The sequence below is a fragment of the Salvia splendens genome, chromosome 21 (assembly GCF_004379255.2).
Source record: "Salvia splendens isolate huo1 chromosome 21, SspV2, whole genome shotgun sequence".
In the NCBI taxonomy this organism is placed as follows: domain Eukaryota; kingdom Viridiplantae; phylum Streptophyta; class Magnoliopsida; order Lamiales; family Lamiaceae; genus Salvia; species Salvia splendens.
Genome location: NC_056052.1, coordinates 14,113,725 through 14,122,099, shown reverse-complemented (window position 1 = coordinate 14,122,099; position 8,375 = coordinate 14,113,725). Strand labels below are relative to the sequence as shown.

At 43.8% G+C, this 8,375-nt stretch overlaps 1 long non-coding RNA gene across 1 annotated transcript; it reads right to left on the bottom strand.

Moving 5' to 3' along the window:
* Window positions 1-361: 361 nt before the first annotated feature.
* Window positions 362-1,778, bottom strand: LOC121783732. Its single transcript, XR_006046634.1, has 2 exons — window positions 1,257-1,778; window positions 362-1,180 (listed from the first exon to the last, which is right to left on the bottom strand). It is a non-coding gene; the product is annotated as an uncharacterized LOC121783732 (long non-coding RNA).
* Between the last annotated feature and the right edge of the window lie 6,597 nt (window positions 1,779-8,375).

The window sequence follows — 8,375 nt, the reverse complement described above, 5'->3', positions numbered from 1 at the left end:
AGACCGGAAAGTGCAGCAGCTTCGGAACAAGTCGATTACTACAGTGAAGGTTTTATGGAAAAACCACGGACAGGAAGAAGCAACATGGGAGCTAGAAGAGAAAATGAAGGAAAAATATCCCGAGCTTTTTGTCTAAATACTTTCTAAATTTCGGGATGAAATTTCTTTTAAGAGGGATAATATGTAACGACCCGCTAAATCTATATTATTAGAAACAATATTATTAGCTTGATTATCTATATAAGTGACTTTTATGCGATTAAATCCGAACTACGATAGATTTCCGTTGTTTGTTTCGACGTTAGGCAAGAAAATAGAACACATAAAAATAGTACACCTATACAAATATAATAAAGTCCCATAATTAAAATTTTAATGTCCGATACATTCGATAAAAGTCCAACAAAATTTTTATTCTTTACATCGTATGTTTTAAGAAAGCGGGTGCTTCAACACGGAGGACCACGAACTTGAACCAATTATACCTACACCAAATTAAATGATTAAGTAAGCAAATACTCAAATAAAAAAAAATAATTAATATTTTTTTTAGCTTATCCGAGAAGGACCATTGTCATGGCAGCATTAAATGCTGCCTTGATGAGTAATAGAAATAATGAATGCTGCATTAATGAAGGGTAGAAAAAAAATCCTCCTTCTCTGACACATATGGTAATTATTCTCTGCAAGAATAATTGCAAGATACGTCTGCTCTTTTTTTATATATAAATCAGTGTATTTACCCATTTTCTTTCACCATAAAACATCACCTTCACAAACCCCACACAATCCCTTCATAAACCCCACATAATCTCATAACAAGCTGAAGCAAGAGGAGTAAACAAATTCAGCTACACCATCACACGAAAGCACAAAATTCAACAACTCTCTTTCATAATCAAACAAAAGTAAGTACAACAACTCACTTATTAACATATTAAAATTTTACATGTAGGCAAACTTAGTCTTGAAGAACATAGCTAATCAAGAACATAGTTGCTATGACACGTCTAAGCATAAAATGGTAAAATGGCAGTTTCTCAATTAATGATAGTAACTTATCTTAGAAGATGAATCTACCGGACTTCCGACAGCAAGCTTCGGCACTCCTTCGTCAATAAAAAAAACGTTCCATACCCCAAATCAACCACCAAAATCGTAACTTTCACCCGCCTACATGCTTCAAACACCAAGAATCTTACATATGTATAATTTAACAAAGTAAAAATCTAGAGAAAACTAGGATTAATTCTTACCAACTGGATGAGGTGGACGGCGGTTGTGGTGTTGTCGGAGGAGGGGGTCAGTGGTCGCAGAGTGTGGGGGAGGCTGCCGGTGGTGAAGCAACAGCATAGGGGGAGATGCCGGAGCCGCCGCTTGCTGCACGAGGTGATAGCAGAATCCACGGCGGCTAGGGAGGCCATCGGCGACAGCGGCTGAGGCGGATCCGCGTCGACGGCGGACCCGCAGCGGTGGCAGAGGTGCGGCGAATCTGGGGAGAAAGAAGGGACGGCGGTGGCGTGAGGCTGAGATAAGATAGAAGAGTGAGAGAGAGAGAGAGAAGGGAGAGATGAGCGCAGCCGGAGCGGCGGCGCTGGCGAGTGGGGGCGGTGAGGCTGGTGGCGGCGGAGCCCAAATGGGAGAAGAAAGCTGCTGTTCTTTTTTTTTGAAATGAGGAAGGAGGAGAAGGATTTAGGGTATTAGTAATGGGTTCTTTTTTTGGGCTAATGATTTAAATGTTTGGGCCTAGAAAAAAAGAGTTTAATCTAAGCCTAATTTCATTACAGTAAATAATTAGGAAAAGACCCAATTTTGAATTAAATTATTTTTTGGCCTAAGAGTAAAATAATACTAGTACTTACATTTAGACCATCCACAATGCCGCCCAGCCGAGTGTCGGCGCTGGGCGGTTCGCTGGGCGGTCTATTGCAGTCGCCCAGCGGGCGAATGGAGAGAGAAACCGCGCAGCGCTGGGCGGTCGCGTGGTGCTGGGCGGTGCGCTGGGCGGTCCGCTCGGCGCTATTGAAGCGCCCCGAGCGCCCAGCGCACCGCCTAGCGCGAAATTTTTTTTTTTTCCGAAACACTATATATACGCGCTTTGCTCGTCATTTTCATTCGCACCACTTGTTTTAACGAGTACTCTCTCTATCTTAATTTCTGTACAAGATCAACAAGGAAAATGGATCTCAACAACGAGCCTAGTTCTGGGAGTAGCGGGTCACAAACTCCGTCGATCCCCGTGGGAAGTGGATGGGGTCAGATGCCAGGGTACTACAACATGTACCCGTGGCAGCAGATGTATTCCGAGATGCCAACGGGGGGGAGTCCGCCGAGGGGGTTTCCGGCGGTACCGGGATGGGCACCCGGGATGCAGATGATGCCCGGGGGGGGGGGGGGGGTACCGCCGACACAGGGGACTCCGGGGGTAGTACCGGCTACACAGTGGACTTATGGGGGGTCCCCGGCGACGGCGGGAGATGTCTATCGCCCCAGTTTAGATTTTTCAACTGGTTCATCGCACACATCGACCCAAACTCCCTTGGGGTTTGATAGTTTCTCCTTAGATGACTAGGTGTTTGATACTCCCGGAGCTCCGAAAACTCTCGTTGAAGGGGGAGGGGCAGAGCGGGTGCGTGGCGCCCCCGCGAAGAAGGGCAAGAAGAAGGTCGGCGAGTCGTCGCAGCCGGGTGAGGAGGAGGTACGAAGGAGGTGGACAGACGAGGAGAACGTCGCACTCTGCAAGGCGTGGGTGAGTGTTTGCGACGATCCTCTCGTTTCGAACGAGCAGAGGATCGTCAACATGTGGGGCAAGATAGCAGCAGCCTACATGAGATTTTGCCCGGAGGGGAGGCCACGCAACGGGGAGGATTGCTGGAAGGCCTGGAACCGAATCAGGAGTGCGGTCACCCGATTTTCGGGTTTGTACACCAACGCACTCCGCATGATGAGCAGTGGCCAAACGGAGGAGGACTGCAGGAGAATAGCTGAGAAAGCCTTCCCACTGAAGGGGGTATACAAGGACTTCACCTACTGGAACTGCTATCTTGTGCTGAACGAGTCCAAGAAGTTCCGAGTAGGTGTCGACTCTGGCTGGCTGAAGAAGCAACGACTGAACTACACCGGCGATTTCAGCGGCAGCAGCGGTGGTTCCCACGACCTCCCCGAGACGACGCAGGAGTTCCCCACGCCGCGTTCGATCGGTGGCCGACCTCGCCCGATGGGGCGCAAGCGCGCTCAGCGGGAGGCGAGGGGGAACGCCGGGGCTTCCCAGGAGGTCCAGTCGGCATCCCCCCTTGGCCAATCCACCGAGGATATCAAATTCTTCGCTTGCCCCCAAACGCGCGCTCAGTTGATCAAGACGATGGCCGAATGGCGGGTGGCGACGGATCCCGTGGAGAAGAGCGTGCTTCAAACCTTGCTCATGAGCCTGCAGGACGAGTTGGAGGCGGCACGGAGGGAGACCGGCGGCGGTGGTGGCGGCGGCGATGGTGGCGACAGCGACGGAGGCGGCGACGACGGAGACGAGGAGTGAATTGGCACTCCTTTTTATTATTGTATTTTTTTTTAAAATTAATGTATTTTTTTAAATTATTGTACTTTTTAAATTTTAATATTATTATTAAACTTTTCCCGTATTTATCTCGTAAATTAAATTTCGTATATTGTGTGATTGTAATTATTTCATTTTGTATATATTTGTTAATAGTGATGTGGATATTATGTGGCTAGGCTATGACTGGGCTATTGCTGGGCTATTTGCTTGTTTTGATGATGTGGCAGGAGGATTTTTAGTGCTGATGATGTGGCAGTGGCTAGGCTATGGCTGGGCTATTGCTGGGCTATTCCTATTGTGGATGGTCTTAGTTATCCAGTAAATTTCGTTTAATATTAATATTTATCCTAAAGTTTAAATGGCATAATTTATTCTATTTTATATTCTTTCACAGTAATATATATAGCCAAATGCACGTACTTTTTCATTCCCTCGGAAACATAATACTACATACTCTATGATTGAATTAGAATTTGAATATAATCCTAAATAATAATAATAATAATAATAATAATAATAATAATAATAATAATAATAATAATCGGGGCTAGGCTTGAGACTTTCTCCCTAAGTAGATGAGACTTTGCTTCTTTTCTTAAAACTAAAATAGTACTTTCCTTTTTTGTTGTTTCAAAAAGGTTATCTCCGCAAGTAAGGTCGGAGTAAGAAATTCAAGTTAAGGAAACTAAGTGATCAAGGTGAGCTTTCTTATACTAAAATACAAATCGTATTCTATGAAAACTCGAACACATGTCCGTGATTTTAAAGATGTTGTCTTGCCATAAATGTGGTGTCCCTACTCGGAACCTCTGACCATGAACGGCAGAGAAGGTGACCGTGGAAGGTGGCCACCTTCCCGGCACATGGAAACCTCTGACATGATGGGCAGAGAAGGTGACCGTGCGAGAACACCATCTCGACGGCATAGTGTGATCAGATAAGGCTAAGTACATGAAAAAGGGCCCAATGTGAATATTTTTAGTAAGCTCGAGACTTTTAAATAAAATCCCCGAGTGTTACTGTGATGATGGCTTGACAATATTTTCAAAAGTATATTTGTATTTTTTTGGCAAGGTGTTCACTGAGTACTTTTGTACTCAGCCCTGCATATATTTCTAAATGTGCAGGTTGAGTCGTGGAAAGGGGGAGGGACAAGTGCTGTGGAGAGCAAGCTAGTAACTAACTAAGAATAAAACTCTCGGAGGTTCATGTCTCCACACATGGACCGCGTTCTTTTGTTTCCGCTGTGCCGGTTAAGAGGAAATGCCTATTTTACTTTTGACTCTGATAATCAGAACTTATATGAATAGTCACTCGATTCTGTATAATCGAGTGTATTTTGTTATAAGTATTTCACTATTTGACTTTATTTTTGTGTGTCTTGTTCTGCCTTGGCTTTAATTTTCCCCTAAATTCTATCCCCGCTTCTTATAATCCCTCCTTAGTCACGATTTTCCCGAGTTATGCTATCCTTAGCTAACTGCGGCCGTGACATGTATAGTGTATAAATTGTATATTTTGTGCTACTACCCATAGTGTGTGCAATGTAGGCACGTATGTTTACAGTACATGTGTAGTGTATTTTATTTATAGTGTGATTAATATTTGTGGTATGTATAGTGTGTATATAGCGCGCAATGTGTATGAAGTGTGTTTTATTTATATTGTGTTTGTGTATTTTATTTATAATGTATTTAATATTTGTAGTATGTGTCATGTATATATCGTGTATATTATGTGTGCATTTATTGTGTAGTATATTTAAATTGTGTATTTTGTGTACGTAGTAAGTGTGGGTTGTATGTGCAGTCCATTTAGTGCGTAGTATAAATTGTGAATTTTATGCGTAGTATAAATTGTCTGTAGTGAGTGTGCGTAGTAGGTGCCACGTATGTATAAATTGTGAATTTTATGTATATATTTGATGTGTAGTATATAAATAGAGTATTTTGTTTTAGTATATGTGTAATGGCCACGATTTAATTACCTTAACCTTATGAAATAATTAAAGAAATGTGAAGTGAATGCCTCTTCCTAAATACCTTAAGTACGATTATTATGCAATGCCTATGTTCGATTTGCACGATTAAAGACTAACATAAATCTAGAAATTTAAAGAAACGAGCAAGGATCGAATAAAAATGGAAATCTGTCCGTTTATTCTTTAAGTAAATAAAATACAACATGCTACTTTCCGAACTTTGTCTTAGTTTACAAAATGTATGATAATGAAAATGAAGGAAAAATAATACATTCTAACTTTTATAAAATGTTTCATACATGTTTGAAAGAAAAGAAAGCTTGGAAAAGCACTACCCTATTACAATTTAGAAATGCTAAGCTTCGGCCCATTCCTTAGGCTCGATTTTCGGCCCGATTGTCGACGGCCAGTTGGGCCCGGGACATCAAGGTGGCAGCCGTATGTGATCAGTCCACTTTCTCACAAACAAATTAAACTAAAAACGCATAAGATACTAAGGCAGTTTGCAACCTATACTTAAGTGGAAAGGGTGACATTGCCTTTTCAATAATGGAGATGAGCTTGGCCTAAAGAGGGCAAGGTCAACCTGCAACATCTGCCCAAGCAGCAGTAGGCAAACCACCATCTTCCCTTGTTGAGCACTTACAAAAGATCAACATCAAGGACGTGGAGTTAAAGTGACTGCGATGACCTAGAGAAGGGTACCTACTGTAGAAGGAAACAAAACATGCAACAACCCAAATTAATGCTTCACTAGTACACAATTTTGGCTATAAAAACCCTTCTCACACCACCTGGGAACATTCCCACATACTTTAGAATTCCTCCCAGCAACGTAACTGAGTAAGGAGTAACTAAGGGCTAAGAGCTTCTACAACGCAGCTACAGTTTTCAGGTAAAATACTACAATTTAACATCTTTTAGAGCCACCACAACCTAGAATTTCAAGTAGCTTTCATTCTAAATAAGATCAGTTGTAATACAACCAAACTCCCCCTTGTATCATGTGAAATCAACCTCATCAACTAGCCAAGAACTTAGATGTCAATAGGACTCTCACACCAATATCAAGAGCAAGCATTTGCTAAGCTTCACAAATAATAAGCAACCTCACAACTTAAGGATGTAACGCAAACCATAGAATTCAATGCAGTGAAATAGAAATTCTTCTCCAAAGATCATGACTTTAGATACCACAATCAAAGGCTTCCAACATAGCTACTGCTCGAATCTAAAACCAATAAAGAGGAAAAAGGGGAGGGGATGGAAAGCTTAGCTTGGGTGGTGGCTGACCGACGACGTGCGGGTGGAGCTGCCGTTTGTGAGTGGTGACGGAGAGCCGACCCTGCTCGTCAAGCGGCCGGAGACGAGGTGGGTGAGCGAAACCACGGTGACCGACGGGCAAGGCACAGCCGAGCCTCTTCGATTTAAGGCTTCCAATTGGAGATTTACGGCGTGAAGTTGGGAGTGAGGGAGTGATGCCGGTGAACGGGGGTGGACAATGGCCAGTGACCAATTCGCCAAGGAAGAAGAGGGAAGGCGAAGCTAGGGGTTGTCCCTTTTAATTTAGGGCTTTTGAAATGAGATAGTTTGAGAAGAGAGGGGGAATCCGAGAGAGGCAGGAGGGGCGGCGTTTGGTGGTGGTGACGGAAATGGCGGTGTGATGCATGGAAATGATGATAGTAGAATGAAGGAAGAAATAACAAGTGTTCAGGGATGAAAGCACACGAGGAAATCGCAGAGAATATCGACACGTGGCGTGAAGAATAGTTTGTTATTAGTTAGTTAGATTCATCATTTCAAGTTAGTTACGATTAGTTCACAGTTGTTACGATTAGTTAGTTAATTCACAGCTCTATAAGCTGGATTCCCTTCAGTTGTAACTCTCATATTATCGAATTAATGCAAGTTGTTTCTCCTTCCTCACTCTCATCTCCTTTCTCACTCTCATCTCCTTCCCATAGTTCCATACGTGTTGGTGCAATTTCGGTCGTCGTTCCAATCATCGGTGACCCCGATTCCGTACCAAGTGGTATCAACCTACCCGATCCGACTCCTGTGATGGTGGACACTCGCCCCGGAGATATGCGGCGTTTGGAGGAGCTAGTCAAAGCTACCATGGCTGAATTCTCTACGAAGATCACTGATTCTGATCGGCGTCGGGAGGAATCTGATGAGGCGCACGATCTAACCTTGAAGGAATTCCGCGAGGAGCTTCTTTTTTTATTAATTAAACACCTTCACGGTGGAGGGTTCGTGGGTCCCTCATCCCTATATTTCAACTCAAAAAGTGGTTACAATCAAAGGATTACAAGTAGGCCGAGCTTTCTATGTCTTGGTGAACAAAATTAATTTACAAAACACTCTAGGACAATTACACCACAAGAGTAAGGAGAGGTCATGCCATAAGTACTCTACAGCGTCCGGTGAAAGCAAGATCGGTGGGTCCAATCCCAGCCCAAGCTCTACTCACGGTCCTCATCTCTCACCCGAAGGTTGGGGATTCCCATCTCGTCCATTTGAAGAATGGCTTTGAGCATTCTCGGAGCATTGTGGGTGGTCAAACGGTAGGGGGAGTCTTGTTCAATGCCCATCTTGGCGAGCAGGTCAGCCGCTTTGTTGCCCTCTCGGTGAATGAAGGTGGCGCGAATGATATGCTGTCTCTTGAAGGCGTGGAGGCAGGCAATTGCTTGGCAAACATGCGTCGGGCCCCAAGTGTTGCCATTGAGTAATTTGATAGCTTGTTCATCGTCCAATTCAATCCAAATGGGTTGGTTATACTCCTTAGCTACCACCAACCCATGGTGCAAGGCCAAAAGCTCGGCCTCCAGTGCCGAATGG